The 27,357-nt window shown below is 42.3% G+C and overlaps 2 long non-coding RNA genes and 1 pseudogene across 2 annotated transcripts in view; 2 read left to right on the forward strand and 1 right to left on the reverse strand.

Annotated features, from left to right (window-relative positions):
• Positions 1 to 3,284, forward strand: part of LOC131817686 (zinc finger protein 850-like) — a 73,560-nt pseudogene extending 70,276 nt beyond the window's left edge.
• A 1,543-nt stretch (positions 3,285 to 4,827) lies between these two features.
• On the forward strand, positions 4,828 to 7,527 carry LOC131817407 (uncharacterized). Its single transcript, XR_009348499.1, has 2 exons — positions 4,828 to 6,277; positions 6,392 to 7,527. It is a non-coding gene; the product is annotated as an uncharacterized LOC131817407 (long non-coding RNA).
• LOC131817409 (uncharacterized) overlaps positions 5,930 to 27,357 on the reverse strand; it is a 38,834-nt gene continuing 17,406 nt past the window's right edge. Inside the window, exon 2 of the long non-coding RNA XR_009348501.1 lies at positions 5,930 to 6,543. This is a non-coding gene — a long non-coding RNA (uncharacterized LOC131817409). The remainder of the gene's footprint in view (positions 6,544 to 27,357) is intronic.

The raw sequence follows: 27,357 nt of genomic DNA on the forward strand, positions 1-27,357 counted from the left end.
ACAGTGATAGGGAGAGGGAAGGGCATCACGGATACCATGAAGGACGTAGCCCATCTGAGGCAGCGGCATCTAATAAGACTCAAAATGACCCGAATAGTGAAGGATATAAAACATCATGGAAAGCCTCCCTTTTTAAGTCAGCTGCTTCCACAAAGCAGTGTGTTTCTGTCAGCAAAAGCTCCATTCAAGTATTCCAACATAGCTCTTTGTGGAAAGACAGTTTGGACAATCTGGAAAGTTATCTAGTCCATGCTGAAAATAATGATTGGAACCATTTTCAAAATGGGATAGGATTGACCTTTCCATCAGATACTTCTGAAAATCAGAGATTGAATACTGAAGAACAAAGTGCTAAGCAGGATCCATATGAGAGGGGCTTCACTGAGGAGTCGACCCTCCAGAATGACCAGGGCCCTTCCAATGGAGACAGCAATGCTCAGTGCCCTGAATCTGAGAAAACACTTAATCAGGGCTGCAGTGTTCAGAGACGTGCGAGGACTCAATTTTCAGAGAACTAGTATGAATGTTATAAATGTGGGGAAGTCTTTCATCAGAGGTCTAACCTTATTACACATGAGAATATCCATTTGGGAGAAAATCCTGATGAATCCAGTCAGTGTGAGAATGGTCCTCAGCAGTCCTCCAGTATTGGTGATGATCAGAGAATTCATGAGGCCAAAAACCCATTCAGATATGCTAAACGTGATCCCACATTTAGTCAGTCATCAAGACTAAGTAGAAACAAGATGATCTCTAGTGGAGAGAAAACACGCATTTTTAAAGGATGTGGTAAAGTCTTTGACTGGCACTCAACCTGATCTCAGCATCAGCAAATGAGTACTGAAGTAAAATCATACAAATGTGAAGAATGTGGTAAAACCTTTAAGTACTGCTCATCCCTAAGGAAACATAGGCAAATCCATACTGGAAAGAAACTCTATGAATGCAAAGAGTGTGGCAAAGTTTTTAAAATTCGCTCAACACTTATTCAACATCACAGAATTCATACTGGAGAGAAACCTTACAAATGTAAGGAATGTGGTAGGTCCTTTAACCAGCAGGCACACCTTACTCGACATTGCAAAATTCATACTGGAGAGAAGCCTTACAAATGTCAAGAATGTGGCAAGGCCTTTAAGGAGCACTCACGCCTTGATCAACATCCCAGAATTCATACTGGAGAGAAGCCTTACAAATGTAAGGAATGTGGTAGGTCCTTTAACCAGCAGGCATACCTTACTCGACATCACAGAATTCATACTGGAGAGAAACCTTATAAATGTCAAGAATGTGGCAAGGCCTTTAATGAGCGCTCATACCTTGATCAACATCACAGAATTCATACTAGAGAGAAGCCTTACATGTGTCAAGAATGTGACAAGGCCTTTTCACAGAGGTCATTGCTTAGTAAACATCACCGAATTCCTACTGGAGAGAAACCTTACAAATGTAAGGAATGTGGCAAGGCCTTTACACAGCTTTCAGTCCTTACTCGACATCACAGAGTTCATAGTGGAGAGAAACCTTACAGATGTCAACAATGTGACAAGGCCTTTAAGTGTCACTCAGCCCTTAGTAATCATCTCAGATTTCATACTGGAGAGGAAACATACAAATGTAAGGAATGTGGCAAGGCCTTTAAACAGCACTCACACCTTACTCAACATCACAGGGTTCATACTGGAGAGAGACCTTACAAATGTCAAGTATGTGACAAGGCCTTTAAGTGTCACTCAGCCCTTACTAATCACCTCAGAATTCATACTGGAGAGAGACCTTACAAATGTCAAGAATGTGGAAAGGCCTTTCACCAGAGCTCATCGCTTACTGTACATCACAGAAATCATACTGAAGAAAAACCTTACAAATGTAAGGAATGTGGCAAGGCCTTTTCATTGCACTCAAACCTTCTTACACATCACAGAACTCATACTGGAGAGAAACCTTACAAATGCGAAGAATGTGGCAAGGCCTTTTACCGGCGCTCACACCTTAGCAAACATCATAGAAGTCATACTAGCAAGAAACTTTAAAAATGTAAAGACTAGGAGTAAGGACTGTAAAACCCTTACATCAAAGACCTTGCATCCAATATAACTGGAGAATAACTATACACATCTAAGGAAGTCCACCCTCTCCCTGAAACTCACATCATAGTAATCATATGGGAGCAACATGGTAAAATGTGATGAATGTGGTGAGACCTTTAACTGGAATTCAGTCTATACTCAGTGTCCCAAATTGCACACTAGATTCAAACCCTAGAAAGATGATTGTGGAAAGACCCTCATTTTAATATACACGTTCACAAACACAGAAAGTGCTAAAGAAGGTAAATTGAATCATACAAATAATTAGAAAACTCTCTGATTGAACATCTAATGTTAATAAATGTCACAGATATCACATAAAAGGCGTGTACCAGTCCCTCTATTCAGACAGTACTTGTTAGTCCAAGGAAAAAGATCAAGTTAAACACTTGGAAAATGCATATGCTGTTACGTTGGAATGATTCAGTGGGGGAGGTTTTACAAGGTTACAATTAGTTTTGATGTGCTTTTTGTTATATTGAGCCTTTTCGAGGTTTGTGACTAGCAAATATTAATGTACTTTATTCTCAAATCACTTCTGGAGATTGACTTACTTGTACTGGGTGCATGAATCCGTGAGCCTGATTTTTGCTCCATCAACGGCATCCGATGCCCTGCTGCACTCGGGGGGACTCACACATCCCAGATATTCCTTGGAAGATAAGAACTGTGTAATACACAACATGAATAAAGAAAATCTAAACGGAGACACTGCTTAGAGTTATAGCATTGATATAAGTTGCTATGAAATAGGTGTTCAGAACACTATTTTTCTCCATTTACTAAAACTAAAGAACGTTCTGAATATTAGACATACAAGGTTTTACTGATTGCTCTTTAAGGAAAAAAAAAGGTGGCGCACCAGCTAACTACTGATGTATCTTCATAATAGCAATCTTTAGCGAATAGTAGTATATGTGGCTGAAATGAAAAAATCCTGCCCAATAACAGAAGGAGGTTATCTAACTCTTCTCTAAACCATGCCATGTAGCTGGACATACACATCTGTTGCGACTGTCAGTAGCACTGGAACTTAAGGAAGTCAGTTCTACATCATGATATCAGCTATGGGGGTTAACGCTTGTATTCCGTATTTTGAATAAGTGTAACAGTGGATTTGAAATGCATAACATAGTCTATGTGTGAACTGAATGTACTTCAATTAATCAAACATAATGGTTTTTAATATGTTAACATGAATTTGTGATGAGTTTTGTGTTATCCTACCACCAAGGTGAACCTATCTCTTTTTTTTTTTTTTTTTTTTTTAAGATTTTATTTGACAGGGAACACAAGCAGGGGGAGAGATAGAGGGAGAAGGAGGTTCCCCACTGAGCAGGGAGCCTGATGCAGGGCTAGATCCCAGGACTAGGGCCATGACCTGAGCTGAAGGCAGAGGCTTAACAACTGAGCCACCCAGGCGGCCCCTATATCATTTACTGAAAGTTGTATGCAACTGGTGTTGTCTGTCACATAATGGAAGGGAATAATATTCTTATGAATCCATTCTTTCAGTAACCTTAAGGTTGAAATGATGGGTGATTTCCCCGCCTAGTTTATTTACTGTAAACCACCTAGTTTATTTACTGTATCATTTTCTCCTTGTGCTGACTGCGATATTATGGATATATTACAGGTTTTGTGGGGGGTATTGTTGACATCTTAGCTCACCTGATCCATTGTCCTGCTACTTGCCATCCACTTTGTGTACTCATCCACTTTGTGTACTCACTTTTGCAGGGACCTTGAGTGGACACCTGCCCTGCTCACTAGTGTGTTCCCTAAGATGTGGTTTTGGAATATAGGAGAGGTTCTGTGGGGTGGAGTCTGGAGCCTATGACCAAGAAAGAATTTTTGAGATGTCTTTGGTGTAAAATGGTGGTTTATTAAAGTACAGGGACAGGACTCATGGGCAGAAAGCATTGCTGCCCTGGGGTTGTGAGGCATGGCTGATTTCTATCTATACAATGGGCTTGGAGGAGGTAAGGAAAAAGGGACGTTTTGAGAAAGAACATTCATATATTAAAGAAGATTCAGGCAATCCTGAAGGCCTTGTTCTTGTCAAGGTTGTTTACCTGTCTCATTAGGCATTAACGGTAAGGTAGTTGGGATATTACGGAAGCAGTATTACATTCCTCCTATTCAACCTCGTCCTTTTTAATAGGCTGCAGGTTTAAAAGAAATTCAATTTTAATTACATTTTCTTCTGCCTCAACCTCCCTCAATTTTAAGAAGGAGAAGGTGATGGTAAAGCTTCAGGATTCTGAGTTATGGGTCGCTGGAAGTTCGGCTATAGATAAAAGAAAGCTTCTTCCTTGTAAATCACTAGGACATTTGTAAACCGAAGAATACTCAGGTCTTGCAGGATTGTGATCTCTACAAGGTAACTATTTGTTTCTCCTTTAGGGCAGCCAGGAGTGCCTGAGGAATGTCCTATATATCCCATGGGGAGTGGGGGTTCATGGGGTGTCAGCTTCTGCTTCGCCCTCAGCTTGCCTTCTGTTCTCTCATCACATAGACAACACTCTGTAGAGTCACAAAGTAATGTAAGTTGAGACATGACAATCAAATCCACCTCTGTGGGCAATCCTCGGTCCCTTTTCCCAAGCATTCCCATCCTGTGTTCTAGAGAAGATGCCCACAGAGCTTACCCAAGCTGTCATTAGTTTGAATGGCTAAATGTGGACTTGAACTGGGACTCTCAAGCACTCCACCATGACCCATAATAAAGGTATGTTCTCCATTTATTTGTGGGGGTGTTGGTTTGAATCATGTGCCCATGTGACCATGCCGCATAGGTCAACGATAACCGGGAAGTAGTAGAAACCTCCCAAAAAGAGTGACACTGTAGCCAAGGTCACAGATCGAAAATCCATAAAATGAAAAAATGAGCATATAGACTGCAATTGTCTCAATTTGCACAATGGACTCCATGGATTTAGGAAAAGAATTTCTATTTGTTTTATTTCCTAGTTATCTCCAGATTTATAGTTATTATTTTTGCTCATTTTTTTCCCCCAGCTATATAGGCATCACAAACATCTTTTTTGTCTGGGTTGTGCAAGAGTATCTTCACTAAACCCTTGAGATTAGAGAGCTGGAAGGCCAATGGGTATTAATTCAGACATTAAACCCTGGGATGTGGCATGTGAATCTATGTAGAACTTGATGAAATCACCATCCTTAGAAGCATAAGCCCTATTAAAAGAAAATGTAAAAATTGCATCTACTATGGGTAGGGGCCCGGAGGTGGCTTTCTTCAGTCACTGCAAAGGCACAGGCAGCTCTTGGTGGTATCATCTGATGAATACATGTAATGGGAGAAAGGAATTGGTAAATGTGGTGGGTTTCTGAGGAGTAGGGAAGACCTACTTTATCTTCACGATTTAACTGAATTCCTATTTGTTACTGATGATCGGATGCTGTCGGATCATATTTACCGAAATCGCCCAAACCTAATTCGGTAGTACTGGATAAAGAGGGTATTGGTGATGCGCTCATGTGGGCATAGCTTTCAAAAGTCAGGTGGTAGAGTAGCTGTTGGTGATGAAGGAGCCTTCTGGACAGTGAGATAGGCAGGATCAGCAAGGTGTGTGCTGTGGTTGAACACAAGCACTGCTCTCCCAAGGATAAAAGCCCAATCAAGATTTGAGCCACTGTAGATGGGGGACCTTTCAAGAAGCTGCTGCAGTGCATTGTGGGAACTTCCTGTCTGTACTCAGTGTCATGTTCAATACCCTCCCCAACTCTGGCTCTGTCTGCTGTAGTTTTGGAATATAGGTGAGTTTCAGTGGGGTGGAGTATGGAGCCGATGACCAAGAAAAAGTTCCTGAGGCATCTTTGGTGCAAAATGTTGTTTTATTAAAGCATGGGGACAGGAGGAGGGCAGAAAGAGTTGCTGCCCCCGGGGTCATGAGGGGGTGGCTGATTTTATACTATGGGGTTAGGGAAAGGTGAGGAATAAGGGAGTTTTCAAAATGATTTTCATATGTTGGAAGACTCACAGGATACTGGAAGCCTTGCCATTGTCAAGCTAATGTTGTTTTTCCCTCTTAGGAAGGCATTACCGTGAAGATAGTTGGGAGTTTTCTGGAGGAACATTACATTTTGACCTCTTCAAGCATCTGTCAATGGGCTGCAGACTCTAAGGTCACTTAAACGTTTGTACATTCCGTTCTGGAAGCTTGGTAATTGATAGAAGTGCTTTGTTTTTGTAAATTTCTAGGACATTTGTAGAACAGGACACCCATGTCTTGCAGGATTGTAATCTCCATAAGTTAACTATTTGCTTTTTCCTTCAGCCAGGAGCCCCTGAGGAATGTCACATGCATCCCATGGAGGGGGAGTTGAGTGTGTCAGCTTCTGCTTTGTCCTCAGCTTGTCTTCTGGTCCCTCATCATGTCCATGACACGGATTTGTTGGAGGAACAGTTCAACATGGGATATTAATCCGCCTACAAAGGAATGTAACCCTGTCATTTGCCACAACATCGGTGAACTAGAGAGTATTATGCTAAGTGAAATAAGTCAGAGAAAGACAAATACCAAATGATTTCACTCCTGCGTAGATTCCAACAAACAAAACAAGTGAGAAACGAGAAAGAGAACAAGAAAGGGAGAGACAAAGTAAGAAACAGACCTTTAACTATAGCAAGCAGGCTAGTGATTGCCAGAACAGAGGTAGGAAGGCGGATGCGTTAAATGAGTGATGGGATAAGGAGTGCACCTGCAAGGCGCACTGGGTGTCGTATGGAATTGTACACTCTTGTACTCCTGAAAGGAACATTACCTTGTATGTTAACTAGCAGGAATGTAAAGAAAAACCTTTAAAAAATGCTTTTTACAGATGGGAGAAACTTTGTGTCTTGGGTCACCAAAATATACTTTTGGAAAGAAATTGAAACATTTATCCTTTCTCCCTTGCTGATGCTATCAAATTTGGAGACTCCTTTTGACTATTCTTATTTATATATATTTTTTAAAGATTTAATTTATTTATTAGACTGACAGAGATCACAAGTAGGCAGGGAGGCAGGCAGAGAGAGAGGAGGAAGCAGGCCTTCTGCAGAGCAGAGAGCCCAATGCAGGGCTCCATCCCAGGACCCTGAGATCATGACCTGAGCGGAAGGCAGAGGCCCTAACCCACTGAGCCACACAGGTGCCTCGACTATTCTTATATTTTCAGCCAACATGTATATATTTGCATAATTTCCATAAGCAGTTGTTCTGCTTATGACAGGACACACTGACCAACGCTGCTTTTAGGAGTTCCTAGTGGCCCAGTGGGTTAGGCATCTGCCTTCGGTTCAGGTCATGATTGCAGCATCCTGTGATTCAGCCCAGTGTGCATCTCCCTACTTACTGGGGAGTTGCCCTTTCCCCTGCTGATGTTCACTCTTTCTCTCTTTCCCAAACAAATAAAATGCTACAACAAACAATTTAAGAAACCCTGGTTATATTACCAAAGCTTTCCATAGGTTGTCCAGCTTGAAAGAGCTGCATAGACTCAGACTTGACTCGAGAACTATAAGGGATTAAGAGTCACTTTATGAAACAAATGAAGCCCCCTTGGAAAGAGCATCCTGAGACCTTCTTGACAGAGTTCCCAGCAGGCTTACTGTTTGAGTCAAGAAGATCATTTCCTAAAACCTGCAGGAACCTAGAGCTATTTGAGGGACTCCAAGAAGAGAGGAGCTCACCCAAATTCATAGGTGTTCCATGCAATGTCTGGTTGCAAGGATTTGGCTTGTCTTCTGGCCTGGAGAAGCTGTTAAGAGTTCTGTCTAGGGGTGCCTGGGTGGCTCAGTCAGTTAAGCATATGCCTTCAGCTCAGGTCCCAGGGCCCTGAGATTGAGACCCACAGAGGACTCCTTGCTTGGCGGAGAGCATGCTTCTCCCTTTTTCTCTGCCTGCTGCTCCCCCTGCTTGTGCTCTGTGTGTGTGTGTCAAATAAATCTTAAAAAAAAAAAAAAAAAAAAGAGTTCCATCTAGAGATTCAATATGAAACATTCAGCAAAGCTGCTTTTGAAATCTGTAAGTCAAACCTCTGCTCTTGGGGCACTTACATAAATAACCAGGCCAAGTTTTCTCTTGAACTAGCCTTATTTTCCAATAAAATTTGTGTTCATTTGGTTGTGTTTTTTGGTAAAAATGAGAGTGATTATAGAGAAAAATAAGTCTCAGTAATACATGTGTGTAGATAAAAGATTCTAATACTGTTCATTATAAAGTGGAATAGATCCTGATTCTTTTTTTTTTTTTTCTAGTGTCATCCAATGCCAGGGTCCTAATCCCCAAGTATTTTTATTTTTCTGTCAAGTTTCTAACTTTAATCATTTGAGGATGAAAACTGCCTTTTTTCCTGAAGATCTGTAGACTTAGTAAAAAGGACTCGATGTAACAAAATGGTCCTAATCGCTCATGTAGAAACAGCCTTAGGGCTGTGGCTCCATGGGCCACTAAACACATTACCAGATGCATTTGAACTGTAAACCAGGAAGATCCGTCTGGTGGTCACTACCTGCCCTCAGTCTATCAGAAGATAGTCCAAGTCTAACATCCAGATGTCTGCTCAATGGGCTACCCTTAGAAGTCAGAATCCAGCCTCACCTTTTTTTTTTTAAAGAGTTTATTTATTTATTTGACACAGAGAGCACAAGCAGAGGGAGAAGCAGGCTCCCCACTGAGCAAGGAGCCCAACTTGGGGCTTGATCTCAGGACCCTGGGATTATAACATGAGCCAAAGGTAGGTGCTTAATTGACTGAGCCACCCAGGCACTCCTTAACTTTTGATCCCATCATCAATCACAGTTCTTTTGCTTTCATATAAAAGCCTCCTTTAATTAAATTACTTGTACCATAGGGTACATTTGAAAATACACCTGTGTCCTTCCCTCCTGAAATGACTTTGACTCAACTGACCTATTGTCAGGTCTAAGATGCTGGCTCATTGATATGAAACAATCTATATGTTCAACTTTTAATATGTGAAACTCCCAAGGAAGTTTCAGATGGGGGAACTGAAGGGAGTCAGGACAGCCTCTCTGTCCTCCCAACTCCCAAATGTGCCACCCTGGTCTATGGATTATTTGATTTCAAGGTACTTAAGAACCTCCAGGATCAAGAGAACATTTTCCCCCTCCCTTTGGCCCCCAACAGAACTATTGGGGGTCTTCCCCAGCATTAGGGTTATTACAAGGGAAAAGTTTGTCTCAGGGACTGATCCTTAAGTTAGGACAAAAGGTATCTCATTACAAACTATGTGCTCTTATCAGCCTGTAAAAGTGTTTTCCTGTGCTCTGAAAGTCCAGGCCCTGGTTCCTTGTAACACTTTTTTTTTTTTTTTTAAACATTTTATTTATTTATTTATTTCATAGAGAGGGTGAGACAGCATAAGAGGGGAGAAGGTCAGAGAGAGAAGCAGACTCCTCGTGGAGCTGGAGACTGATGTGAGACTCCATCCTGGGACTCTAGATCATTATGTGAGCTGAAGTCAGTGGCTTAACCAATGCAACCACCCAGGCGCCCACACTTGCAGCTCATGTGGCCTGACAGTTTCTAGAATTTCCACATCTATGTGGATTCTCTGTATGTACACTTATTTAATTTGATATTCTCCTCTTTATCTGTTCCTGACAGTTTCATAGTCCAGCCTAAATGGATCTTTAAGGGGGACAAGAATTCTTGTTCTCTGCCACGATTTGATTCTAAGGCCTCAGTTCCTGGTATCTTACTTTTTATTTATTTATTTATTTATTTTTAAAAGATTTTATTTATCCATTTGACAGAGAGACACAGTGAGAGAGGGAACACAAGCAAGGGCAGTGGGAAAGGGAGAAGCAGGCCTCCCGCTGATCAGGAAGCAGGACGTGGGGCTCTATCCCAGGACCCCAGGACCATGACCCGAGCTGAAGGCAGACGCCCAACTGGCTGAGCCACCTAGGCGCCCCGGTATCTTACTTTTTAAAGTGTAAAAACAAGATGGAACAGTAGGAAGTATTTCTACATTTCTACAAGTTGATTTTTTTAAAAGATTTTATTTATTTATTTGACACAGAAAGAGATCACAAGTAGGCAGAGAGCAGGCAGGGAGAGAGGGGGAAGAAGGCTCCCTGTTGAGCAGAAAGCCTGATGTGGGGCTCGATCCCAGGACTCTGAGATCATGACCTGAGCCAAAGGCGGAGGCTTAACCCACTGAGCCACCCAGGTGCCCCTACCAGTTATTTTTTTTTAAGTCATTTTAAATTTTCTTTTTTACATTTATGTTATATATATATATATATATATATATATATATATATATATTTTTTTTTTTTTTTTTCATTTTTGGTTTCCCCTCATTGTGTTCAATTTTATTTTTGTGTATATGTGTTTTTCTTTCCTATTTTGGGATCCTTTTCTTATTTCTTATTTTGGATTTTCTTTTACCAAGCCAACCAAAATAAACCCAGGATCTAGTTTCTGGATCAAGTTGTCTTCTATTCTAATTTTTGTTTGATTTTATTTTCTCTCCCCAGCCCCCCCCCCTTTTTTTTTGTTCCTTTTCAGATTAGTGTATATTTTTTCTGGTGTCATTGTTGCTGTTTTTGTGGTTTTTTCCCTCATTCATCTATTCTTTTCTGGATGTAATGACAAGATGGAAAAATTCATCCCAAAAGAGATAACAAGGGACACTACTCACTACCATGGATTTAATCAATATGGATATAAGTACACAGAACTAGAATTCAAATCAACAATTATAAAGATACTAGCTGGGCTTTAAAAAAGCAAAAAGACACTAGAAAAATTCCTAACTGGAGAAATAACCAAAATCTAATCAAGTTGAAATCTAAAAGGCTATTACTGAGATGCAATTTAGGAAGGAGGCTCTAACTGCTATGATGTGAGGTAGAAGGGAGCATCAGTGACATAGAAGACAAAATGGAGAATAAGGAAACTGAGAAAAAGATAAACAGCTATTGGATCACAAAGTGAGGATTCAAGAGATCAGTGATACCACAAACTAAAACGAGTTAGTATAATTGGGATCCTAGAGGAAGAGGCGGGGTGGGGGGGGGACGAGAAGGTTTATTTGAGCAAATTATAGCTAAGAACTTATCTAATCTTGGGAAGGAAATAGACATTCAAGTCCAAGAGGCACAGAGAAACCCCTCACAAAATCAATAAAAATAAGTCAACAAGGTTGAAATAGAATAGTGAAGCTTGCAAAAATCAGAGATAAAGAGAAAATCCAGAAAACAGCTCAGGAAAAGAGGTCAGTAAACTACCAGGGTAAGAAGAGAAGGCTGGCAGCATACCTAACCACAGAGATCTGGCAGGCGAGAAAAGACTGGCATGGTAGAGTTAATGTACTAAAGGAGAAAAATATGCAGCTAAGAATACTTTATACAGCAGCCCAACATTAGGAATAGGAGAGATAAAGAGCTTCCAGGCAGAACAAAAACCATGGGAGTTTATGATCACTAAACCAGGCCTGCAAGAAATATTAAGGGGATCCCCTGAGCAAAGAGAGAGTCCAATAGAAGAAACACTCAAAAGAAATGGACATTTTACAAAAGAGTGACTTTATAGGTAATACAATGGTGCTAAATTCCTATTTTTCAATAATCACTCTGAGTGTAAAGGGACTAAAAAGTTCCAATTAGAAGACACAGGGTAGTCAATTCAATTCAAAACAAAACAAGACCCATCAATATGCTGCTTAGAAGAGACTCATATGAGAGCCAAACACACCTCTAGATTGGAAGTGGGGGGTGGGGTGGAGAACTATTTATCATTTTAAGGGACATTGAAAGAAAGCTGGAGTAGCAATCCTAAATCAAACTAGATTTAAACCAAAGACTAGTAAGAGGTGAAGTAGGACATTATATCATAATAAAAGGGTCTATCCCATAAGAAGACTCAACAACTGTAAATATTTATTTATTTATTCCCCTAACTTGGAAGCAGCCAATTGTACAAACCAATTAATAACAAAATAAAAGAAACACATGGATAATAAAACAATAATAATAGTGGATTTCAACACTACTCACAGCAATGGACAGATCATCTAAGCAGAAGATCAACAAGGAAATGAGGGCTTTAAATGACACTGGACTAGATGGACTTCACAGATATATTCAGAGCATTTCATCCAAAATCAACAGAATATTGGAATTATTCCAGGCATATTTTCGGAGGCTTTAAAAGTCAATCACAAGAGAAAACTTGGAAGAACACAAAGACATGGAGGTTAAAGAGCATCCTACTAAAGAATGAATAGGTTAACCAGGAAATTAAAGAAATACTTTTTTAAAAATTATGACACAAATGAAAATTAAAAAAACAAAAAGAAAAGAAAAGAAACGAAAAAATAAATTCAGAACCTTCAGGTTGTAGCAAAGGTAATGTTAAGAGGGAAATAGTAATGCAAAACTTTCCCAAGAAACAAGACAAGTCTCAAACAGTCTAATCTTAGACCTAAGGAGCTGGAGAAAGAACAGCAAATAAACCTCAAATCCAGCAGGAGAAGAGAAATAATAAAGTTTAGAACAGAAATCAATGAAATAGAAAGCAAAAGAAGAATAGAACAGATTAGTGAAAATAGTTGGGTCTTTGTAAGATTTACTAAGGTCTGTAAACTTCAGGCCAGACTTTTCAAAACAGAAAATTGAAGAGCAAAAAGAAAAGATAAAGGACCCAAATAAAATCATAAATGAAAGAGGAGACATCACAACCGAAACTGAACAAATATAAGAACATATTATGAGCAATATATGTCAACAAATTAGGCAATCTGGAAGAAATGCGTGCATCCTGGAATCACATAACCTATCAAAATTGAACAGGAAGGGTGCCTGGGTGGCTTAGTGGGTTAAAGCCTCTGCCTTCAGCTCAGGTCATGATCCCAGGCTCCCCAGGTCTGGATCTCCGCTAAGTGGGGAGCCTGTTTCCTCCTCTTTCTCTGCCTGTCTCTGCCTACTTGTGATCTGTGAAATAAATAAATAAAATATTTTTAAAAAACTGAACAGGAAGAAGCAGAACACCATAACGGGCAAAGAAATTGAAGCAGTAATCTAAAATCTCCCAACAAATAGGAATCCAGGACTAGAGGACCTCCCAGTGGAATTTTACCAAACATTTCAAGAAGAATTAGTTTGTTTTTTTCTGAACCTGTTTCAAAAACTAGCAATGAAAGGAAAACTTACAAACTCATTCTATGAAGCCAGCAATATTACCTTAATCCCCAAGTCAGAAAAAGAACCGACTAAAAATGAGAATTACAGATCAATATCCCTGATGAACATGGATGCAAAAATTCTCACCAATACACTACCCACTACAATCCAACAATACATTAAAAGTTTTATTTACCATCCCCGTGGGATTAATTCCTGGGCTGCAAAGATGGTTCAATATCTCATCAGTGTAATATACCACATTAATAAAAGAAGGGATAAGAACCATATGATCCTCTTAATTGATGCAGAAAAAGCATTTGTCAAAATATAGGATCCCTTCTTGATAAACACTTTGCAGTGTGGGGATAGAGGGAAAGTACCTCAATATCATAAATACCACATAGGAAAATCCCACAGCAAATATCATGCTCAATGATGAAAAACAGAGCTTTCCTCCCAAGGTCAGGAACACAGCAGGGATGTCCATTATCACCACTGCTATTCAACACAGTATTAGAAGTCCCAGCCTCAGCAATCAGACCACAAAAAGAAAAGAAAGAAAAGACATCTAAATTGGCAAAGAAGATATCAAACTCTCACTCTGCAGATGACATAATATTCTATGGAGAAAGCCCAAAAGAGGGGCACCTGGGTGACTCAGTCGTTAAGTGTTTACCTTCAGCTTGGGTCATGATCTTGGGGTCCTGGGATCGAGCTTTGCATGGGGCTCTCTGCTAAGTGGGAAGCCTTGTTCTTCCTCTCCCACTCCCTCTGTTTGTGTTCCTGCTCTCTGTCTCTGTCAAATAAATAAATTAAATCTTCAAAGAAAAGAAAACCCAAAAGACTCCACCCAAATATTGCTAGAATTGAATCAGGAAGTAAAGAAAGTGGCAGGATATAAAATCATTGCAGAAATTAGTTGTATTTCTATACACTAACAATGAGACAGAAGAAAGAGAAATTAAGGATTCTATGCCATTTACAATAGCACCAAAAACCTTAGGATATCTAGAAATAAACTTAACCAAAAAGATGAAGGGCCTGTACTGAGAAAACTGTAGAACACTCATGAAAAAAACTGAGAAAGCCACAAAGAAATGGAAAAATTGTCCATGCCTATGGATTGGAAGAACAAATATTGTTACAATGTCTATGCTACCTAGAGCAATCTACATATTCAATCCAATCTCTATGAAAATGCCATCAACTTTTTTCTCAGAGCTGGTACAAATAATGCCAAAATTTATATGGAATCAGAAAAGACCCCCAATAGCCAAAGGAATGTTGAAAAAGAAAACAAAACTTGGTGGCATCACAATTCCGGCCTTCAAGCTCTATTACAAAGCTGTAATCACCAAGACAGCATTGAACTGGCACAAAAACAGACACACAGATCCATAAAACAGAATAGAGAACACAGAAACGAACCCTCAACTCTATGGTCAACTAATCTTCGATAAAGCAGAAAAGAATATCTAATGGAAGACAGTCTCTACAGAAATGGTGTTGGAAAATTGGATAGCCATATGCAGAAGAATGAAACCAGACCATTTTCTTATACCATACACAGAAATAAACTCAAAATGAATGAAAGACCTAAATGTGAGAGAGGAATCCATCAAAATCCTAGAGGGGAACACAGACAATAACATCTGTGAGGTCAGCCAGAGCAACTTCTGCCTAGACACAACTCCAAGGCAAGGGAAACAAAGGTAAAAATGAACTATTGGGACTTCATCAAGGTAAAAAGCTTTACAGTCAACAAAACCAAAAGACAGCGGAGGGACTGGGAGAAGATATTTGCAAAATGTCTTATCGATAAAGGACTAGTATGCAAAATCTCTACTTACCACAGACAACACCCAAAGAACAAATAATCCAATCAAGAAAAGGACAAAAAACACAAAGAGCTCTTTCTCCAAAGAAGACATACAAATGGCCCACAGAAAAATGAAAAAATGCTCAACATCATCCAGCATCAGGGAAGTGCAAATCAAAAGCACAGTGAGATACCACCTCACAACAGTCAGAATGTGTAAAACTAACAAGTCAGGATACAACAGATGTTGGCAAGGATGAGGAGATACAGGACCCTCTTAATCTGGTTGGTGGGAATGCAAACTGGTGCAGCAGCCACTCTAGAAAACCATATAGAGGATACTCAAAAAATAAAAATAGAGCTACCCAATGTCCCAGCAATTGCACTACCCTGTATTTATCCAAAGAATACAATCATAGTGAACCAACGGGGCTCCTGCACCCCAGTGTTTCCAGGAGTAATGTCCCCAATAGCCAAAATATGGAAAGAGTCCAGATGTCCAGTAACAGATGGATAGATAAAGAAGACATGGTGTATATATATAAAATGGAATATTACTCAGCCATCAAAAATGAAATCTTGCCATTTGCAATGATGTGGTTGGAACTACAGGGTATTATGCTAAGCAAAATAAGTCCATCAGAGAAAGATAATTATCGTATGATTTCACTCAAGTGTGGAATTTAAGAAACAAAACAGGATCATAGGGAAGGGGAGGGAAAAATAAAGTAAGAGAAAATCAGGTAAGACAAACCTTAAGAGACTCATAACTCTAGGAAACAAGTTGAGGGCTGCTGGAAGGAAGGTGGATGGAGGATGGGGTAATTGGGTGATGGGCAATAAGAAGGGCACATGATGTAACCAGCACTTTGTGTTGTATGTAACTGATGAAGCACTAAACTCTACCACTGAAGCTAGTAATACACTATATGTTCATTTATTGGATGAAAAAAAAAAAAATAAACTGACCTCTGTGCATCAGACCCAAAATACAACATGAACACAGAATTGTGGATAAAGAGGAATAGTAGCTTTATTACTTTGCCAGCCAAGGAGGCCTCAGCAGGTCAGGGCCTTCAAACCTGCAGCCCACCCAGAGGAAGGGGATGGGGGTTTGTAGGGAAATATGGGATTATGGCCGATTTCCAGAGGAAATTGTGTGTCTGTGCTGTCAGCCCTGTTCATCATGTTGTCAGAGTGGAATTAGATTCCTGGAACAATAGGCTCAGAAGGTAGGAAGGGAGGTTTATAGAAGAGAGAAAAAAACTTATTTAGTTTGAAATGAAGTCTTGCTGAAGCAGGAATGCAGCCATTTTTGGTTTTGTTTTTTAAATTGAGAATGGCAAATCCAAGCCATTCAGGTCTTTAAGATTTTATTTATTTATTTGAGAGAAAGAGACCATGAGAGGGGAGAAGGTCAGAGAGAGAAGCAGACTCCCCATGGAGCTGGTAGCTCGATGTGGGGCTCAATCCCAGGACTCTGGGATCATGACCTGAGCTGAAGGCAGAGGCTTTAACTAACTGAGCCACCCAGGCACCCCGCCATTTTGGTTTTTGTTCAACTTGATGATTTGAAGTGGTTCTGGTTCAGTCACCAGGACAAGCCTAGGAAGACAACTTCATATTTTACAGTGAGAAGGCAGTCTACATTTTCTAGAATGGGTAAAATAAAGAAAAAGGATAAAACACCAAATTTCAGTGAGAATGTGGATGAATTAGAATTCTCATATTGCTGATGAGAGGGTAAAAAGTAGATTCACTTTGCAAACCTGTGTGCTACATACGAAAATAAGTATTTATCAACCAAAGAGGAGCATTTTGTCACCCTAAGATATCTGATCAGTTGGGAAGGCATGGATCTAAATGTGCTCACAATCATCGACTTGGTTCCCATTCTGTGCCTGGTCACCTCTCCAAATGCTTTCCCATAGGCTCAGGTGTGGAGTCTGAAAGATGATTATCACCTGAGCCCTCCCTCTCTGGTTCTATCAATTGGTTTGGGAAAAATCAACAGTGTCGTGTTAATTGCAGGCTCCAGGTCATACTCAATGAGGCCAGGGGATTCTGAGTTAAGCATAAGGGCTTCCTGTCATTTTTTGAGAGTTGAGAGCAGGCTTTGGCTCAAGGAAAGGTCAGAGGGACTCTCCTACAAGAGTCGGGGCGGGTCATGTCCATGCAGCACACAGTTATTTCCTATGCTGTAGCGGAATTTGTGGGCATCTGTGGAAGGGGAGGCTTCCTGAGAACAGGGAAGGAAAAGTCAGGGATTGGTCTTCAAGTAGGAGCTGCTGACAAAATGGACGAGGAAGCTAGGACTTCTCTGCATTTCATGGTCCGGTCTTCAGGTGAGCAATTTATACGTGAAGAGGCTCTGTTGGTATTTTTTTTTTTTTTCATGATATTCCTGTGATTTCTCCACAAACACCTTGTGAGAAAGAAATCTAGAGGACGAGGGGAAAGAAGAAATGGCCAGTTCTTGGGTTAAGTCTTGTGTCCCAAGTCAGAGAACATGTCATGTTTTTCTCCTGAAATTCCTTGCATTAGAAATTGCAGATGTGGGTGCCTGGGTGGCTCAGTGGGTTAAGCCTCTGTCTTAGGCTCAGGTCATGATCTCAGGGTCCTGGGATCGGGTCCCACATTGGGCTCTCTGCTCAGTGGGGAGCCTGCCTTCTCCTCTCTCTCAGTCTGCCTACTTGTGATTTCTGTCAAATAAATAAATAAAACCTTAAAAAAAAAAAAAGGACTTAAAAGAAAAAAGAAATGGCAAATGTTGGGCGCCTGGGTGGCTCAGTTATTAAGCGGCTGCCTTCAGCTCAGGTCATGATCTTAGGGTCCTGGGATCGAGTCCCGCATCGGGCTGTCTGCTCAGTGGAGAGCCTGCTTCCCTCTCTCCCTCTGCCTGCTGCTGGGCTTCCTTGTGCTCTCTCTTTCTCTCTCTCTGTCAAATAAATAAATAAAATCTTTAAAAAAAAAGTGTGTGAAGAAGGTGGAGTAGTAGGAAATACTTCTGCAGGAGTTGAGATTTTTGACCTCTGCTGTTGTCACTGTCTCTCAGGGTTCCTTAGTTGTTTCCTGCATGGTTGCTGTCTTGTCAGTGGTTCCTTAATGCTTCTCAATCCCAGTCAAAATATGTGTCCCACTTAGTTTGTTTAGGTTAATAGTTGTCTCTCTCACGGTAGGTGCCTACTTATACAAATTATGTATTTCCAATGTTTCTCATTTAGGCCACTTGAACATTAAAATCATCCTTAGTATCATTTTCATGTCATGTAGACACTTGGAAACAGGTCACCAATGTGTATTGAACATGAGTCAACCAGAACATGAGTCATACCAGATTGTTGGAAGATGGTTCTCTATCACTTCTTTCATGGTGTGATGGTTACTTTCCATCCTTGTGGGTTGAAATGCTCAGCACTACCTCAGGGGAGTTAGCTGTCACTGAATGTGCTGATTAGAGTCCTCTTGCTCCTTCTGGTGTCACTGGAGATGGTTGATTATATTTTGTGCTGGTTTTCTCCAGAGTCATAAATTCAGAGCACTCAGTGTGCTAAGTGGCTGAGTTTTCTTTGGTTCCCCAGATGGAGCAGCTAAATTATTTGTATTGTGAATGTCATCCCTGTGCCATGGCAGCTGGGTGCTGAAGGTGACTCTGCCAGGTTCTACTGAGAAGAGCTAAGGTCCTTTGTCTTTGACTTTATTCAGAATCTCCTCTACAGAATGCATCAAGCCTTTAAATGGGCTGTGTTGTGAAGAATTTTAAATTTTTTAGAGGCAGATGCATCCCCTACCCAACACCCCCCCCCTCTGTCTCTCTGTCTCTCTCTGTTAAAGACACACACACACACACACACACACACACACACACACACACACACATTCATCAACAACAAAAACCATCAAGCCTCTCAGATTCCGTAGATTACTATAACTAGTAGAGGACCAGTCCTCACCAAAATGAGTTTATGATCAAACTCCAACCACACAGAAAGACATTTCTCTGCTGTTATCATATACTAAGTTATTTACCAAGAGAGATCTTCCCAGCCAGAAGCCTTACTTCTCCCACTGCAAAATGAAAGCACCATACTCAGGAGTCATTTCACATTTTCCTTCACAGTTTTCTTAAAGCTAAGTTTTTGATATGCACAGTCCTTTTAAACCTTTCTGTTGTTGTTCATTACAGTTTAATTCTATTTTTTTATACCATTAAAACAGAACAAATGCTTTTTTTTTTAAGATTTTATTTATTTATTTGACAGAGAGAGATCACAAGTAGAGAGAGAGGCAGGCAGAGAGAGAGAGAGAGGGAAGCAGGCTCCCCGCTGAGCAAAGAGCCCGATGCGGGCCTCTATCCCAGGACCCTGAGATCATGACCTGAGCCGAAGGCAGCGGCTTAACCCACTGAGCCACCCAGGCGCCCCGAACAAATGCTTTTAATGTTATTTTTGCTTACATATATATTTGTAGGTTGAGACCAACTGGGCAAAGTCTCGGGCAGGTGATATTTGTGATATGTCTGTATTGTCACAGAAAATAATCAGATTGGCAAGAGACCAAGAGACATTCAGAGTGGTAGGAGAACTTGAATTTATTTTATGCTGGTGGACCCAGATGAGCTAGTGCTCAAAGCTCTGGGCCCTACCTAGTGGGATTACAGAGTTTTTATAGGGGGGGTATAGGGAGTCAGGTTCCAAGGGCTATGCTAGCTGCTGGGAGGTACATTTAAACTGGGGGAGTGGGAGGTTGCTGTAGGCTCTTATGGCAGTGGAGGGAGCTTGTGGTGGGAAGTCTGTTTACAGAAGCAGAAAGAGCTGGTTATCTCTTGCTCCTTAGTGGGACTTCTAGTTATCTCTTGCTCTATCTAATGGGGTCTGCTGGCCTGGGGCTACCCTGGGTGAACCTGCTGATTTTCCTCTTCATCCCCCCCTCCTTCAATGACTTTTTAAGCTTAGAATGGGCATCAATAATTTCCATTGGATTTTTGTTTATCTAGAGATCTGTATTGAGTTCCCAATAGTTGCAATTTAATTGATTCCAACTGAGAGCTGATGAATAGGGTGATAAGATTAATAATACGTGGACTGAACAGGAGTACCAACAGGAGCATGCAGAGAGGGCTGGCTAAGGGAAGGAGCCACACAGCGCAGCCCCAGACATCATACCAATTGCCCCTTGTCTCCTGTGTGCAATCTGATCTTGTAGTCATTGGATCATGTCTCTGACTAACCCTGACTGGTTCATGTAGAAACAACATTTCTCATTTGGGAAGAGGCAGAGTTCCCCCCTTTTTGGCAGTGAGCAGGTCTAAGCCCCTTTGATTCTGTAGTGCCCTTGCTTCTAAGGAGTAAATATGATCTTATACGGTCATCATAGACTTAGCCACCTGCTCCATATCTTCTGCAAGATTTTCTGACAGCTTCTTGTAGTAATAGGATGAGGCCATTATTCCTATCCTTATGCCCACAGCTATCATTATGCCTAATCCAACCAAAAGTGGGATGATTTTAATGGCCCTCTTGGAGCATGCGTATGCCAACAAGGGAATGGAAAGGGATTGATTTTGGGGGACTATATCTACCTGTAGAGTAGGAAGCATCCATGGACATGGCCCTCTCTGGTTAACTGGTAAACATTGATGAATATATCTTCCACATTTCAAAAGGGTGCCAGGTTATAGAGTGCACCATGATGTGGTGGACATGTGCCCATCAAGTGAAGGGCAGCTGTGGGTTTGGAGACTTTGGGTAGCAGATAGAACTCCTACTGAGGGTTGGTTGTGTTGAGTAAATGGTGGACTTCTATCACATCACATGCTTGAGGGTCTAAAGTGAGAGGTCCTCCATTGGGAGGAAACCTTAGTAGAGGTTGATAAGGGTCAGGTTCCCAGCAGGTTGGACCCTTTTTCTCAGGGCATCTTGGATCCTTATAGCCCTGATGTAGCTAACCTGGACTTAATGTTTCCTGTCATGAGTTTCTTTGCTTTATTGTGACAAAGAGTGACCTCCCTCAGGTTACAACATTGTCTTGGCATGCTAGACAAGAACAGGGGGACCATGGGCTTGGTGTTACCTGTTTTGGGTTGGGAATGGTTGTAGGTAGAGCAAGAGTAGGAGCTCAGGTAGGGACTTCCTGGATAGGAGTGGGGAGAGACCATGGAGTAGACAGGGTAGGTCTACACTATAGTCATGGGGTGTAGTGCTGCATAGAAGTTGGGTCATCAATCCATTGGGATACCAGACACGTAGAATAGACCCTCATGTTGACAGAGTTTTGGGTGTGCTGTAGCACATGCATCAAGGCCATTGGACCAAGAGGGCTGGTAATCCTAGCATGTACGTGGTGGGTGGTGAGTGCCCCCAGCATCCTCACAGCCTGCAGCTGGTGGCATTGACTGTCCTCAGTGATGTCATCATCTAGGTAGTCTGAGCTTAGCTCTATAATTGACAGCCACAGCACCAGCATTAGGGGACTCATTTTAAAGTGGGACTGGGGGCGCCTGGGTGGCTCAGTGGGTTAAGCCGCTGCCTTCAGCTCAGGTCATGATCTCAGGGTCCTGGGATCGAGTCCCACATCAGGCTCTCTGCTCAGCAGGAAGCCTGCTTCCCTCTCTTTTTCTCTGCCTGCCTCTCTGACTACTTGTGATTTCTCTCTGTCAAATAAATAAATAAATAAAATCTTTAAAAAAAATAAATAAAGTGGGACTGGGGAGGCAGTAACTAAAAAGCAGTAGATTCCACTGAATAGTCTCAGTATACTTATATAGTGTATGGATAGAGTGATATTTTGTGTCCAATTCCAGTCACCTGAGGTTGACTCAGCTAGACCCACAGAGAACACTAGGGTTACAAGTACCACAATTAAGGCACTGAGTGAAACCAGGATTTTAATGTCCAAATATTTCCCATTGAGTTCCTCAAGCTTCTGTCATGCACTGACCAGTTGGCTTCCAGGTTTGTGATTGGAGAAAGGTTGTGGATTCCTAAAGTGGGGAATCTGCAAATTTCTGTGGGGTATCAAGTCGTGGCTGTGGACTGCTGTATCTTCTTACAGATCTTCAAGTTGAGGGGGTCAGTTGGGTCCCAGGTTGTCTGCCAATCATCTGGGTCTGTGGGGGCCACTGCCTTCTTTACTCAGGAATGATGGATCCAGGGAGTGATACCTGAAACTTTAACAGCAGTGAAAGTTGTCAGTATTACTAGATGGGGACCTATCTGCGTGGGGTGCAGCAGCTCCTTCTTCCTGATCTTTTACCCATATCATGTCCCCCAGTTGGTAGGGATGAGCCCAGTTACTCATGGGAATGGTAGTCCTTTCTAAAGCTTCTCAGGAGATGTAGTATAGAGTTTTCCCAGGGCCTAGAGGTGTAGGGATATTTCTAAGTCTCCAATTGGTCTGAGATCTCTAAGCTGGCTTGTTATGGGGGGTGGCCTATCATAGAGAATCTCAAAGGGTGAGTAGTCAAAGGATCTTGGGGTATAGTGTGCCCTGAACAGGGCCCGTGGTAACATTTCTACCCAGGGGATTTCCTGACAGACTTTGGTTAAAGTTGTTTTAAGGGTCAGGTTCACGTGCTCTACTTTCCCTGAGCTCTGAGGTCTGTATGCTGTATGGAGCTTCCATTTTATTTTCAAGATACTGAGTAGGCCTTGGGCTATCTCTGCCATGAAACTCGGTCCATTGTCTGAGCTGATGGAAAGGGGAAGCCCATACCCGGGGATGACTTCTCTCAGGAGGCTTTTACTACTTCTTGTGCTTTCTCTGTGCATGTGGGTTAAGCCCCCCAACCCACCCTGAGTGAGTGCAAAGTAGGACCAGTGAGTATCAATATCCTCAGTATGGCTTGACCTCTGTGAAGTCTATTTCCAAGTCCTCGAAAGGCATGGTGCCCATTGTTTGAATCCCGGGGCATGGTCTAGGTCCTTGATTTGCCTTGTTCTGTGTGCATGTACTGCACCTAGTGCTTGTTTGGGTACACAGGGTGGGGAGTTTGGGGATGAAATAGCAGTTTCTCCAGGGCTGCTTCTCCCAAGTGAGTTAGTTCATGATGTTGCTTTATTAGGGGGGCTGTTACAGTACTGGGGACAAAAAGTCTCTGGTCAGGCAGTTTCCACCAGCCCACTTCTCCTTTTAATCCCTCCTCATTTTTTGCCTATGGTTAAGGGTAGGCCAGGAGGTTCTTTTTCAGCCCAGACATCAGCGAACTCATCCAGCAGACTGGTTGGCTTTGTGGGGTCTCCTTTTTCTTGGCAGTAAAATTGCCATTCATTTTCTGTGGGTACAGTTACTGCCATGATGAGGGAATTAGGCCTTCCCAAGGTAAGGCTTGTAGGCCCCCTTTGGATAAAGGTGATCTGGGCCTCAAGCTTTGTCAGTAAGTCTCTACCTTGGAAGGAAACGGGACTTTCCGGTAGGTATAGGAATTCCTGAGTAACTGTGTATGCCCCCAGCTGGCATGTTCAGGGTCCACAAAACTGGCAGGCAGATTGGGAACCATTTGCCTGACAACTGTGACCTTATGCCCTGTGAGTGGAGCCATGGGTCTGGTAACCACTTAATGCTCAGTACCTGTGTTCACCATGAAAGTCAACGATTGGGCCCCCACTTTCATTTTGACCATAGGCTCTCAGGTACCTAATGAAAGGGAGCCTGGTCTTCTCTAGTTTGACTCAATCCCAGCCGGACTGATAAGGTCTTGCATTTCAGGCTCAGGCTGCCATTTTGTTTTTGTTTTTTTCTGAAGTAATTTTATCAGGCCCTTCGGTTGGTTCCTTATGGTGGGGGCATTCATTTTTGCAGTGGCCAGTCTCCTTATAATAGGCACATTGATCTCATCAGAGTGGGGCCTTCCTATTGGGTCCCCCGCCTTTTGTAGTGAGACTGACTGTCCAGTTGGGTCCAGTTTTCCTAGTGCTGAAACCATCAACGATGCCTTTTGTTTTCATTCTTTTGTCTGCTTCTCATTTGGCCTCATGGTCTCAACTATCAAAGACCTTATCTGTTACTTCTGTCAGCTGGGTAGCATTCATGCTAGCGGAGCCCTCAAGTTTCTGGAGTTTCTGGCAAATATTGGTGTATGATTGCATCACAAACACTGAGTTGACCATTTGCTGGTTCTCTGGGGCCTCTGGATCACATGGGATGTGCACTCAGAAGGCCTCATATAGTCTCTCCCAGAAGTCAGATGGTGATTCCTCTGATTTCTGGATAACTGCCACAGTTTTTGACATGTTGGTTGGCTTCTTTACCCCTGCTCTGAGTCCATGCAGAAGAGCCGTACAGTATCGACTTTGGTCAACTAGTCCCTCGACTGTATGGAAATCCTAGCTGGGCTGAGTGTCACATGCTGCTGCTAACACCCATGATTCTGCTTTTAGGGTTCCAGGTGGGAGCTGGCATCGGAGCCAGTGACGTGTCTTGGTGAGGATTTGTCAGTATTCTTCTGTTGAAGAGTGTCAGGAGAATCTAGTGGCAATCATCCCAAGTGGGTTGGTGGGTCTGGAACAGGGACTCCAGGAGGTCAATCATGGCCCGAGGCTTCTCTGAATATGGCGGTGTATGATTTTTCCAATTTAGAAGGTCAATGGTGCCAAAGGGCTGATAGATGTGAATAGACTGTTGGGGCTGGATGGTGTTCTCAGTGTCTATCTGTTACCCTTTCATCTTATGGAGCAGCATCTGGAGAGCTGTGATGGGGGAACTGGAGCCTGAGATGAGCACAGATGGCTGCTCGCAAGCCGTGGGCTGGGACTCCAGGATTGGGGCAGGGTTGGAATTCCCTCTGAGCTTCATGGTTGTAGAGGAGGCTGAGGAGGGCTATCCAAAAGGTGGGGCATCATCTGCCCCCTGGTGGTGCACTTGGGACATATGGCGGGTGCATGAACAGATTGTCCTGTCTGTCCGTCTCCCTGATAAACAGACTTTGCTTTCTTACAGCCCTTGAGCTCTTTTACTTGGGTAACAAATATCCTACTCTGGCTCTTCCTATTATCACAGAATTGGACCCACGGGGGCAGAGTTTGGGCTATCTGAAGCCAAGAATCAAATATATGGGTATGGGTCAAGGTGTCCAGCTGTACTGACCACAACTCTGTAAATGGCCTGGACAGTGGGTAGGTCTAGGATACCCTCAGAGCACCAGCCAACCCCAAAAGTGGGCCATTCCAATTCACATAATGTGTGTAATTTTCCAGGAGACATTTTGTTCTCATAGTTTCCTGAGAACGCCTTCTTACAATTTTTAAGCATACAGTCTAGGAATAGGTTTTGAAGAGTTTCTGCCCGTGATGAACAGAGGCTCTCTTACCCACCCTGTGTGTTCCCTCCCTGTATTGGTGGTTCAAAGACAAAGGGTAGGTGCCCCTCCAAAGGAGAGACCAATCAGATGCCCACCTGTTTGCTCTCTTGGAGGAGACATGGATGCCTCTTAGCCATAGTGAGTCCATATAAGCCCCAGCCTTGTGCCCGAAAGTACTGGCCCTAGATTCTGTGAGTTCACCCTGGAAACAGTTTGAGGCCCGCTCAGACTCCATAGTCTCAAGAGTGGGGAGCCACAAACACAAACAGGCCGTTCACTCACTTCTGCATTCATACCAAAATTACTATAGTTCCTCCCCTCTGGAGGTTCCTGTCTTGTAGGACCTGCCCTGCTGGGAGGTCCCTGACTTGTGGAATTCCTTTGGGAAATTTCTGGAAGGTGATCAAGCTTCCCTTCCATTCAGTTTGAGCAGGATCTGACTACAGATCATATTCCCAGGTGGCTTACCAAAGCCAGATGTGTTACCAGGCGAGTTGGTCCTCTTCTCCTTGGAGTCCAGCTGGGACAAGACTGCCCAGAAGGTTGGAACTCCAGGGTGAAGGAGGACCTGAAATCCTGTGGGATGGCATGCTGCCTCATTCAGTCCTTGAGTTCCTTCCTGCTCTAGTGTAGTCAAAGCCACTGGCCAGAGGTTCAAGGTGCCAGAATGGTTGGAATCTCGCTTGGGCCTCCCGTAATGTTGCAGAAAATAATCAGACTGGGGAGAGACCAAGTGACACTCAGAGAAGTAGGAGAACTCAGATCGATTTTATGCTGGTGGACCCAGATGAGCTCGTGCTCAAAGCTCTGGGCTCCACATAGTGGGGTTAGAGGGATTTTGTAGAGGGGTGATGGAGTCAGGTTCCAAGGGCTATGCTGGCTGCTGGGAGATGGGTTTAAACTGGGGAGAGGAGGGCTGGTTTAGGCTATTGGGGCGGTGCAGGGAGCTTGTGTTGGGAAGTCTGTTTACAGAAGCAGAAATATCGGGTTATCTTTCACTCCTTAGTGGGCTTCTGGTTATCTCTTGATCTATCTACTGGCGTCTGCTGGCCTAGGGCTACTCTGGGTGAACCTGCTCTGAGTAATTTTCCTCTTCAGTATCAGAACAAATGTAAAAGTATCAGAATCTTAAAAAGTTCCTTGCTTTAAATGCATTACTTCTGGTGCTCTCTATAATGGGTTATATTAAACTAACAATTTGTATATATAGTATGTCCGCATTTCCTAGCAACTTCCCTTGAATGCGTTTTAAATAATAAACATTGTACAGGTTGGGCACTTATACTCTTCAGGCCAATGCAGTCCAGATCTCTAATCTTTAAAAAAAAAAAAATTTAAACTCATTATTCTATATTCAAGACCAAAGCACATCAATGCTATGCAGAGGAAAATCTATATTTCTACTGCATATTTGAGAAAATGTGAATTCTTTTCAAGAAAATCTAAGAAACAAAATAATCCTGGACTACTGGTCCTGAGGGAAAAGTGCCTCATTCCCTCCTTCACATCCTGACTTTCTGGTCCCTCCTGATTTCCAAATCGGATCACTGTAGTAACTTTTCTTTTACAGTATCTCTGAAAGTAATCCCTGGGATCCATATTTACTTCATGTTCTTAAATCAGCAAGAATAATAATTTGATGGTGCAAAATTGGAAGTGTCAAGGGCTTTTTCTTTTTCTTTTTTTTTTTTTTAAGATTCTATTTATTTGAAGGGGGCCTGGGTGGCTCAGTGGGTTAAGGCTCTGCCTTCGGCTCAGGTCATGATCCCAGGGTCCTGAGATTGAGCCCCGCATCAGGCTCTCTGGTCAGCGGGAAGCCTGCTTCTCCCTCTCTCTGTCTGCATCTCTGCCTACTTGTGATCTCTCTATCTCTGTCAAATAAATAAAATCTTTAAAAAAAAAAAAAAAACCTAGTTTCTTGCATTTACTGGATGTTTGGCAAAGTACTCTCTTAAAAGAAAAAATATGTTTCGTCTCATAAGTTATT

Source organism: Mustela lutreola, chromosome 16 (genome assembly GCF_030435805.1).
Source record: "Mustela lutreola isolate mMusLut2 chromosome 16, mMusLut2.pri, whole genome shotgun sequence".
Taxonomy (NCBI): Eukaryota; Metazoa; Chordata; class Mammalia; order Carnivora; family Mustelidae; genus Mustela; species Mustela lutreola.